This window comes from Lactuca serriola, chromosome 3, assembly GCF_051521515.1.
Source record: "Lactuca serriola cultivar US96UC23 chromosome 3, Lser_US96UC23_V15, whole genome shotgun sequence".
NCBI classification, from domain to species: Eukaryota; Viridiplantae; Streptophyta; class Magnoliopsida; order Asterales; family Asteraceae; genus Lactuca; species Lactuca serriola.
In genome coordinates this window covers 232,063,386-232,075,497 of record NC_136410.1, presented here as the reverse complement: position 1 = coordinate 232,075,497, position 12,112 = coordinate 232,063,386, and positions in this window count along the sequence as shown.

Below are 12,112 nucleotides of genomic sequence, written 5' to 3'. Positions count from 1 at the left end.
AGTTTATATTCATTTACATTACAAAAGGTTTTCATACAAAAAGGGGTACAAATACAAAGTACCAGGTTTTCATATGCAAAAGGGATACAAATACAAAGTACCGGTTGTATACAAAAGGGGTACAAATACAAAGTATTAGGTTTTCATACGAAAAGGGGTACAAATACAAAGTACTGGTTTTATACGAAAAGGGGTGAAAATACAAAGTACTGATTTCATACAAAAACGGGTACAAATAGAAAGTACCAGGTTTTCATACAAAAAGGGGTACAAATACAAAGTACCAGGTTCATATGAAATAGTTTTCATGATATTAAAACTATATTTTATCTAGAATTGTTAGACTTCAACTATAATTGCTAAGTGTATATGTTAGAGTTTTACAAGAATCTAGTCACAATCGACTTAGAATTGGTGGGCCCGCCTTATTTCCTGTTCCTCGTTTGGTTGTGGACCTGGGGCAGACCCATTATATTCAACGGTTTATTTAACTTAATTTTTATATAATTTATATACGCTGAGTAATTATAGAAGGAATCTATGAGTTTTTCTAGGATTCATTATCGCATAACATAGAAGCATTCATTTCATACATAATAAGGAAAATATTGGATTTTCTGGAAACATACTTTGTTGCTTTTACAAGGAAAACGGTTTCATTCTAAAACAAAACTCTTATGAACTCACCAACTTAATTGTTGACACTTTTTCAAAACTCCTTGTATTCTCAGGAAATCAGTGAAATAGGAAAACCAACAGCATTTTGAGGATGGGATGATAAATCGTCAAACAGTTCATTTTGTCATCATAATGTAATTGATTTTGAAACATGTAAACTTGCTATGATGTAACTTTCTCAATTATATTTATGATGGATGTATTTACATTGAGCACTATTATACTCGTTGTTGTGATACTATACATGAAGTCCTCCACCCCCGGACGTTTCCGCCATCCTTGGTTTGGGGGTGTGACAGATTGGTATCAATGTGTTGTTTATAGTGAACTAAGTATATCAACCCACATAAGATATACAAACTATAAATGCATTGGGACTAAGGTCTCTGATTTAAAGTTTTCAAAACAACTATACTTTTAGAAATAAATAGTTTCTTGTTAAAAGTATACATGCATGCATACATACTAAGGTCAACATCATTCTAGAACAAAACAAAAGTAATGATTGTTGAATATCACATGTAAGCTCGGGGATGTATGGTCAGTCTTGGGAGTGGCATAGCCTAATCAACTATGCTGGTCCGAGGAGTGATTAACATATGCCCAAGAATGGTTGTGATATGGCGACAAGTCTAAAAACTTACCAACACTACCACAATGAGAACATTAGGACAGAACATGAGTTTTTAATACTATGGGAGTATTTTGTGTTACTATAAGTGCTTACATGAGAACTAAACAGGTCTCTATCAAGTAGGTCAATAGTTGTTAAGTAGATACGCTAAAGTTATATGAAATTTAGGCGTTATAGACTCAGAATCTGTGACTGTTGCTTTATTTCCTGTTCTTGTTGGATTGTGGATTTGGAGTAAGAGTCACCTATTCGAAGGACTATCCTGCCTTGGTTTCATATAACTGGTACACACTACATAAGTATTGATATAAAGTGATTCAGATCATCTAATAATTATCTAGATAGTTCGTCCAATAATTACCTTCTTACTCCTATTCTCGCACGTTCAACATAGCAAGATCCTAATAACCGGGTGACCCCTACTTTCCCAATACGAACCCGAGAAATGGTGAATGGTTATGAGAAGAACCAGAAGCGGAACCGGAGGTAATCAATCCTCCATGCATAGCAAGGGTTTCCGCGAACCGTTTCGACTACATCGAACCTGTGCCGCGTTGGGCAACCGTGATCGAGGGATGAATGTCGACAACAATGACAACAACCACCATGTAGAGACCAACGAGGGTGCTATGACCTCAACCACGGGGGACCGACTGACAGAGCCCTCCCGGCGAAGACCCGATAGATCGCGAACATCAGGGATTAAAACAGGTAGACTACAACCCGAGTTCGGAAACTGCGCGCTACTACAGACCCTATTGTCTCACGTACCCGAGACTTGGAGATAGACTACTATTTCGGAGGCCAAAATTCTTTTTAGAACCTTATCACAGCTCAGGCAGAGGCAAGAGAGTAACATGATAGACACACGACATCCTAAGAGAGGAGGATTGCAGCCAAGCATCGATTGGCAGAGCTGCAAGGTGCATTGACTTTGCCTCAGGTATCGCAAGGGACGGATCATCGTGAGTAGAGTTCATACCGCTCACAAGACCTTGTAAATTAGGTTCATGAGTATCCGTTGGTGCTACTCTATTCTAGGCATAAGCACGACACTGCGATTTAAGCGGTCATATTAATCGAGAGATCTAGTTGCTCTCAGAACTTTTCCTTGCATAGATGTGAGGTAGACCTGCATCGAAGTCAAAAAATTTCGCCGAAACCATAATTACTAGAATCATATTAACAAGATGGGCTTAGGACATACCTAACAGACTCGAAGGTCTATTTAGTCTTTATTATATAACTACACATACATCAATTGGTCACTATAAGAACCTAGCTTGGTTCAAATTACAAGGTTTCACTTGGACACAGAACTACTAAAATACATGAGTTTATCATATATAGGCTCTCGTTATGAAATGTTTTTAGAACACTATAAAGCAACCGAAATATGTTACAAAATGAACTAAGATAAACTTAGTTAGAAAACTCGCGACACATAGCCCTTTCTAACGACTCATTATCGTCTCACTTTTAAACATTTTGGTGAAAGGGTGGCTCCTTCGTAGACCTATAGGGTGCGATCATACCAGCACTAATGCACCGGATCCCATCAAAACTCCTCAGCTAAGTGTGTTTGGACAAACATGATCCTAAGTTGAGTAAATCTTAACACCCATACGAAACCTACTAAACTCATGAAATTCATTCATATGGACTTCCCTTATGAATTACATGCAAGACATTCTTAAGTCGGAGCATAATACAGAAAATCTAGTTCAATAACAACCGACTTGTCTTTACTATTGGGAACTTACCATCTGATCGTTTTTTTCACAAACTTATGACAAAACTATGCCACCAAGGAAAAGACCCAGACCTTCTGGCAGCACAGCACCACCACCTCCAACGCCACCTCCACAGTTTGATCCCGCGATGTTCCAAGCTGCAGTAACAGCAGTCGTGGCAGCTGCAATGTCACAAATTGGTACAAATGGTACCGGTGGTGCTGGATCTGGAGCCACAAACTCTAACCACGGGGACAGTACAGGACGTACGAGGGAATGTTCGTACAAGGACTTTACTAGTGCCAAACCCGATTCTTTCAATGGAAGCGAAGGCGTCATCACCTTAATGCAATGGTTCGAAAAGACCGAAACGGTCTTTGAAATTTGTGCATGCCCCGAAGCAAGCAAGGTCAAATTTGCAGCATACACTTTCTCTAGCCGGGCCCTCACTTGGTGGAAAAGTCACGTTAACTCACTAATACTTGCAATGGATAACTCGTTAAGTTGGGAGGACTTAAAGAAGATGATGCTGAAAGAATATTGCTCAAGAGGCGAAGTGCAAAAGCTGGAGCAAGAACTGTGGAATCTCAAAATGACAGGCTCCGACCTTACAACTTACACCACCCGATTCTATGATCTAGCACTCCTTTGTCCCGCGATGGTCACCCAGGAATACAAAAAGTTGGAGCCATACCTCTGGGGATTGTCCCCCGAAATTCAAGAATGCGTGTTGGCCTCAAGACCAACTACCTTTGACAGCGCCAAAGAGTTGGCACAACAACTCATCGACCATCATGCCAGCCATGACACTACGACAACAACCCTTAACCAAGCAAGAGGAGGGAACAACAAAAGAAAGTTTTGGGACAACAAGAAGGACCAACCAGCCCAGGACTTCGTTAAGAAGCAACAGATTGTTACTGTTCATGCTGCCACAACCCTCACCCCGCCAACTCCCATAAAACAATATGCTGGAACCCTTCCGAAATGCAACAAGTGTAACTTCCATCACACTGGGGCTTGCCGGAAGATGCATTGCAAAAATTACGTTAGAGAGGGGCACACTGTCCGTTTCTATAAGGCACCAGCACGACCCATCAACCAGTTCCCTGGCTTTGGAGTAAGCCCAGCCTGTTACAAGTGTGGCGAAACGGGACACTTTAAAAGGGACTGCCCAAGAGCAAGAGATGTCGGTGATGGTGGAAGGGTGCTTGCGGTCACCGAAGGAGAGACCACCCCGGAACTGCCCGTAAATATCAGTATGTGTTTCTAACATAGACGTTTAAATTCTAAATTTCTTTATATGCTAAATCTAGCATCGATCAAAGTATATCGACCGTGAATCTCGAGAACACGACAAAACCCAAATAAGTCTTATCACATATAAAAAAACAAATGGTTTTTACTAGTGAGTCTATGATGGCTAGTGTAAACATTATGGTCATATATCACTAAGATTCTATGGACTTAGAATGCGTGATTCCGCCTCATTCCCTGTTCCTTGTTTGGTTGTGGGCTTAAGGCGGGGTCACCCATCCGAATGCCCTTGCAATCTTAATGATATGCGACTAGTTTACACCAAGCGGTTATAAAGGAACTGGTAGGATTTACAATACAAATTACGTCACAATTTGTGAAACATTGTAATGACGAAACTCGCTAAGTACGTTATAACGTATTCATAGTGGTAATGCCAAGGATTAAACAAGGAGCATAAACAATAAGAAATTCCAAGGTCGTCATGTGACATTAGGCGGGTTGTTCCTCACCATAATAAATTTCTTGTACTACGAAAAGTTTTCCCCATCTTTTCTCCAAATTCATTAAGTCCCGGTCAAAGTGCTAATTTCGGGACGAAATTCCCTCTAACAGGGGGATGATGTGACAACCGTCAAATTCTAGTCAAGTCAAAGTCAAATAAAGTCAACAAGTCAAATCGGTCAACCCAACTAACCCTTGTGTACTAGGGCTTACGTTGGGTAATTACTATACAACTCGCTATTCTAATGAGAGATCATAAATGGAAAAGTTCGTACATCTAGATTTCCTTAACCTAAAACCGTGGTAAGTAACGAACCAACCCGATAAAACATTGTTTCATACTCAATGGGAGTGTGTAAGGTCCTTAAACATGGCTTAACGGAGCTTACGAACCTTGCGTTGCGGAGCCAAGCGCTCAAAAAGGTCATAAAAGAAGCCTCTCCCAATCTCTTTCGCTCTATCTTCCGCAATCGCAAATCTCTCCAAGTATGTGAAATCTCTCCCAAATGTCTCTTTGTATGTGAAATCTCTCCAAGTATGTGAAATCTCTCCCAAATCTCTCTTTGTATGAGAAATCTCTCCAAGTATGTGAAATCTCTCCCAAATCTCTCTTTGTATGATAAATCTCTCCAAGTATGTGAAATCTCTCCCTACTCTCTCTTTGTATGAGAAATCTCTCCAAGTATGTGGAATTTCTCCGAAATCTCTCTTTGTATGAGAAATCTCTCCAAGTATGTGAAATCTCTCCCAAATCTCTCTTTGTATGAGAAATCTCTCTAAGATTGTAAAAATCTCTCCCAAAATCTCTCTCAAAACCCCTTTTGATTTATTTTGATCATTTGAGGGCATCCCAATACTTTGTTTGATGAGAAACCACTCAAAGAGGGGAGATAGTTTGGAAAATAGCCCCTTAGGGCCGAAGCCTCTCTATAGGGGCCAAGTCCTCTTGGATCCGAGGCCACTTAAACCGAGTTCGAGGTCCCTAAGTAGTCGCAGCCATCCAGCCACAGCCACCGAGCCAAAGCCCAGAGCAGCAGCCGTCAAGACCGCAGCCACGAAGCCGGAGCCACCAAACCCAGAACCAAGCCCCGCCGCGAGCTTCACTTCGGACCGCAGCGAGCCTTCCGCATCAACAGCGAAACCCTTCAGCAGCCTTGTCCTGAACTTCGGATTTCAGCTCTCCCTTCCTGGTTTTCAATATTTTTAACATTTTAAGCCCTTTTTTTTAAACTATTTTAACGTGGGATTTTCTCCAATAATCATATTTTAACATATAAGACCCTAAATATTCATAATATAAACATATTTTTATGAAAATATTTATTTAAGAATAAAATCCATTAAGGGAGATCATGAGGTGGAGTGTGGATCTTGCCATAATATTTGACACAAAAAACCACACCATGCCCATTCCTTTGACCAGCTATGGTCCTCCCCACCACTCCTAGTCACTTCATGGTCATTTTCCATTCATTTTTCCAGCAAACTCTTACCCAAAGAGCTGGGAAATCCTCTCTCTCTCTCTCTCTCTCTCTCTCTCTCTCTCTCTTCATTTCACTCACTTCACTCATTTCCACCACAAATCAAACACCACTTTTCTCTCAAATTCTCTCACACAAATTCGAGATTTCCAAGGCATTCACCAGTTTTTCTCCTTCATTTTGGTAAGTATCATCACCCTCGTTATGATTATCACACTTCCCTTTTACTCAAATCATTGATTCCTTACACAAACATCATCACATTCATGTTAGATCTTCTAATCTTCAAGTGATCTTTCAAGTGTTCTTGAGTTGAACACTTCTTTTCTTCAACACTCATCTACTGAAATCATATAAAGTGAGTTCATAACCCTACATTTTCATGTTTTCTTAAGTTTTTAGGGGGGGGGGGGGGGGGAATACAGGTTAAAACACCAAGAACACAACTAAACTCATTTAACAGCCTTCATCAGAAAAGTTCAACTCCATTCACGGACTGTTTTGGGCAACTTAAACATTTTATTTTTCAAAACTGTTTTAGGTGCAACTAGTCCCAGTTCTTAGCTTTAAAATGACTACATGCACATCTCCACATGATTTTTCTATAATTCATGGTGATTTTTGCAAAACAGCCTATCATTTCAAGATCAAATCTGGACCAGTCTGTGAATATGAACATTTTAACAAAAGTTAAAGGCTTCCAAAAATGATGATAAAAATTACGATTAAACTAGACACATTTTAGGATCTCTCAGAATTTATGGATTCAATTTTTGACTTCGTATGATTTTTCTATGATCTTTCTAAAACAATGTAGAAAAGTTAAAAACTAGTTAACAACTTATAACTTTGAAAACACTTTGTAACATGTTGAGCAAAGTGTTAAATATTTGATTACTTCATATTTTACATGTGTTTCTTGTTGTGGTATAATTATATAACAGAAAATACTCACTGAGGTGTAAGAATCCTCCATCATTACCATTAGTACAAAACAAAGCAAGATAAACCTAGTTATATTTTGCTATACATTCGACTTACATAGAAAAGGGTTCTTATACACCACAAACAAACATACTAAACTATAATAGGTATAGTTAGGTTGCTTATACATTTCAAACATCTTGATAAACTATAATAGGTCTAGTTTATGTTCATTTACATTACAAAAGGTTTTCATACAAAAAGGGGTACAAATACAAAGTACCGGTTGTATACAAAAGGGGTACAAATACAAAGTACCAGGTTTTCATACGAAAAGGGGTACAAATACAAAGTACCGGTTTTATACGAAAAGGGGTACAAATACAAAGTACTGATTTCATACAAAAACGGGTACAAATACAAAGTACCAGGTTTTCATACAAAAAGGGGTACAAATACAAAGTACCAGGTTTTCATACAAAAAGGGGTACAAATACAAAGTACCAGGTTCATATGAAATAGTTTTCATGATATTAAAACTATATTTTATCTAGAATTGTTAGACTTCAACTATAATTGCTAAGTGTATATGTTAGAGTTTTACAAGAATCTAGTCACAATCGACTTAGAATTGGTGGGCCCGCCTTATTTCCTGTTCCTTGTTTGGTTGTGGACCTGGGGCAAACCCATTATATTCAACGGTTTATTTAACTTAATTTTTATATAATTTATATACGCTGAGTAATTATAGAAGGAATCTATGAGTTTTTCTAGGATTCATTATCGCATAACTTAGAAGCATTCATTTCATACATAATAAGGAAAATATTGGATTTTCTGGAAACATACTTTGTTGCTTTTACAAGGAAAACGGTTTCATTCTAAAACAAAACTCTTATGAACACACCAACTTAATTGTTGACACTTTTTCAAAACTACTTGTATTCTCAGGAAATCAGTGAAACAGGATAACCAACAGCATTTTGAGGATGGGACGATAAATCGTCAAACAGTTCATTTTGTCATCATAATGTAATTGATTTTGAAACATGTAAACTTGCTATGATGTAACTTTCTCAATTATATTTATGATGGATGTATTTACTTTGAGCACCATTATACTCGTTGTTGTGATACTATACATGAAGTCCTCCACCCCCGGACGTTTCCGCCATCCTTGGTTTGGGAGTGTGACAACTAACCCCAACTTAATAGTTGAGTTTCGAAAGTTTATGGAAACTAAGTTTGAGATGAGCTCCATGGGTCCGATTAACTTTTTCCTTGGCTTGAATATAAGACAAAGTTAGGAAGGTATCTTCATCAACCAGGCGGCTTATACAAAGACCTTAGTCTCCAAGTTTGGAATGGTGGGAGATTCAAAACTAAAGGTTCCAATGGCATTCAGAACGAAACTAACTTCATCTCTCGACAAACCAGCTGTTGATATGACTCTTTATCGTCCGATGACAGGGTCATTGATGTATCTTACTGCTAGTCATCCAGATATTATGTTTTCTATTTTCTATTGTAACACCAACAAAAATTAGGTCAAAAAAAAATTATTCAGTAACCATAATTGGGATGTGCCAAGTGGTAGATATCATAAAAAAATTTTCAAAAATATAAAGAACACTAAAGTCCGAGTTATAACGAAGGAGTTATAACCAATCTAAGATCCGCAACAAATCCAGTAAAACACAGTTAAATATAAAATCCGAAATTTCAATAAAATACTTTTTAGCCTTAAGTATCTACATGAAAGTTGTAGATAACATTAAATCGTAACCATACATAAAAAGAACGCAAAAAATCTGACTTCGTATGAGGAAGTTATGATTTTTCTAAGTTTCAGATATAGCGGTTGACAGCTAAAAACTCGAAATAGAGATCGAGTGATTTTTAGCCAACACGACCTAAATGAGAATCGAAGATCTCAAGAATAGTGATACAAAGGTAAAAAGACAGACAAAAACGGACATCAGATGAAGAAGTTAGGGATTTTTAACGGACTTTTCTAGTCCCGGCCTGTTAAAAATATAATATTAAAATATAAATTCAAAATTAGCCGATGAAGTCTAAACGAGAGTTGTAGAGCATATTCTCACCTACGCGTGGATATAAATAGCGTAAAAAATGGAGCTTGTACGCGAAAGTTATGGAATTTCAAAGATCAGGGCGCAAACGTTGAGGCAGGTCTGAGGGAATGCCCTGCGTTCCCCCTGGGAACGCCCCGCGTTCGGAGCCCAGACCTAGTCCCATCCGCCTGTCGAGTCCGAAGTTCATAAGCAGTGACGTATGTGGGAACGTCCTGCGTTCCCTAAAGGAATGCCCTACGTTCGTAGTGCCTCCCAACACTATAAAAGGGAGGCTAGGGTACCAGGTTTGGTTGCTTTCCTCTCACCTCTTTCACCATAAGACACCTCTAGATCCCCTTTAAGCTACCTCGAAGCCCCGATATCTCCACTAGCTCACGATGCAAGTCCTAACGCCCCTGAGATACTCGAGAAATTGACTTTCTCCAGTCAAAGTGTTGCCCGAACAAAGAATCGTTTTCATCAACTCACCACTTCTACCAGGTGAGTTCATACCTCTATCACTACAATTTCAAATGCTTTTTAGAGGGGAATACAAGTAAACACATTGTTAAAACTCTTGGTGGAAACATAAACCTTTTGCTATACTTTGCATGCTACTATTATAACTATCATAAGAAACTGAAAGCATGAAGATCATCTTACGATAACACTTTACCCTCTAGGGATAAAACACGTATGTGAATTGTGACAAGTGTAATTTTTGAGTTAATCCACTCTTTCTATCATACAAAGGTTATAAACAAAAATTTTTATTTTGAATTATCAAAAGATTTTCAACATATTCCTCGTGAACTTATTGTTAGCAATCATATGAGGCTAATGGCTTTGTTTAGTATCAAACGAAATTCCCTTCTATAACCGAAATCTCCTGGAAGGAGAGAGTGAATATGTGTATAGATCTATACGGGGCTGACGACTCCGCACCCTGACTGTTAGCTACAGTCCTCGGGGTGACAAATGTCAACATTGGTACTACCGTCTAGTATGGTTATGAGAGACTCGCACGCGGAAATAATGACTCATGCAAGTAGTAATACGCTTCTCAAACAAACTTACTGGATAGACTACTATTATGGTATCTTGTTTTTATGGGAAAGGTAATATTTCAGTTACTTTTAGGTACAATTACCAGCTTCATATAGTTTTGATTTTATAGTGAAAGCCCTATCTCTCCCAGTTGCAACTACTTTTGAAGACTAACGCCCTTGCGTTAGTAACATATTTTGGAAACACCATATTTTATTTGATCTTCAAATATGTAACACATACAATCATGTAAACACTTCAAATATATATGTATATATATATATATATATATATATATTATGGTGGTGTGTACTTTCTATACTATTCAATTGTTATGATACTGAATATGAAGTCCTCCGCCCCCGAATGTTTCCGCTGTTCAGGTTTGGGGGTGTGACAGATTGGTATCAGAGCATTGTTTATAGTGAACTACGTATATCAAAACCATTTTGATATACAACTATAAACACAACTGGGCAAAAACACTATGACTAAGAGTTATAGTTTTTAAAATAAATCTTTTACAAGAGTATACATGGATACATTATATAACAGGATCAACATCGTAATGAAAACAATACATAAGTATTATGGATGAGTTGTGCACTACAGGTATGCCTTGGAACATGTAATCGGGACTGGGATGAATATAGCCCGATCAGCTATATTTATCCGAGAGCCGACCAACATATGCCTGGGGATAGCTACAGTGAAACATAACATTTAGAATACTATAGGAGTATTTTGTAAATGCAATTGCTTAACTTCGATTTGCAACTTATATGCATTAGCTTTTAGACAATTCTTCTATCCATATTCTCGCACAGAGACAATGGCCATATTCCATCTACCAGGGGACCCCTACTACCCGAACCAAGACAGTGGAGAGTGGATAGAGAATGATTTGGAAGAAGAATTCAAGGAAGAGATGCAAGAAGACTCCGACTTAGATCCCAAAGACAATAACCTACCCTTAGTGGATCCAATCCAAAATCATAATCCTCGACTTGGGTTTTCAAGGCCCGACACCTCTGTAGGTTCGTAATGAACCTGAATAGGTGGAGTCGCGAATAGGGTCAACCCACTCAATACAATGGAGATCGAAGCTTCTACAATCTGAGCGAAGGAGGCTCGAGAGACAGAGTCCTTCCTATACTAGGTCGTCGGATAGCTCGCATTGATGAACAAGGAACGACAACTATCCAATGAACCGAGGAGAATGACACGAACACTGGAGCCAATACAGTTCGCATCCGACCGTTAGAATCAACTTGTGGAAGAACCATAAATCAAAATGAAGCTTTTCAGAGAGAGCTAACTACAACTCAAACTGAAGTTAGGGAGGTTCGAGCACGCCATGCAAGGCATGAATTGCGTATGCTAGAGATGGAGCGTCAATTGGCAGAAGCCAAGGCTTCTCCGACCAATTCCCATTGCAAGTAGAGGATACACCATTCACTCCTCCTTTTGGGTGGTGAAATAACCATAGGATGTACTCTAAGTAGTACTTTTTTCATCTAAATATCCCTGTCTAGCATGTACTGCTTCGTTAGATCTTTGTTCTGTCAAGTTTCCCTGTGTGGTATATTGTAGACCTACTCCAAAGTCAAGTTTTCTGAACTCTATGTGACTTTTATACCCACTATTATAACAAACCTCTTGTTTCCTTTAAAGATCATCGCTATCAATTCATACTTTGGCTATGTAAACAATTCGTGTCATAAACTGTTATAGCAACTCGCTTCACTATCCGTGTCAATCTTGTCTATTGTAGCTCAA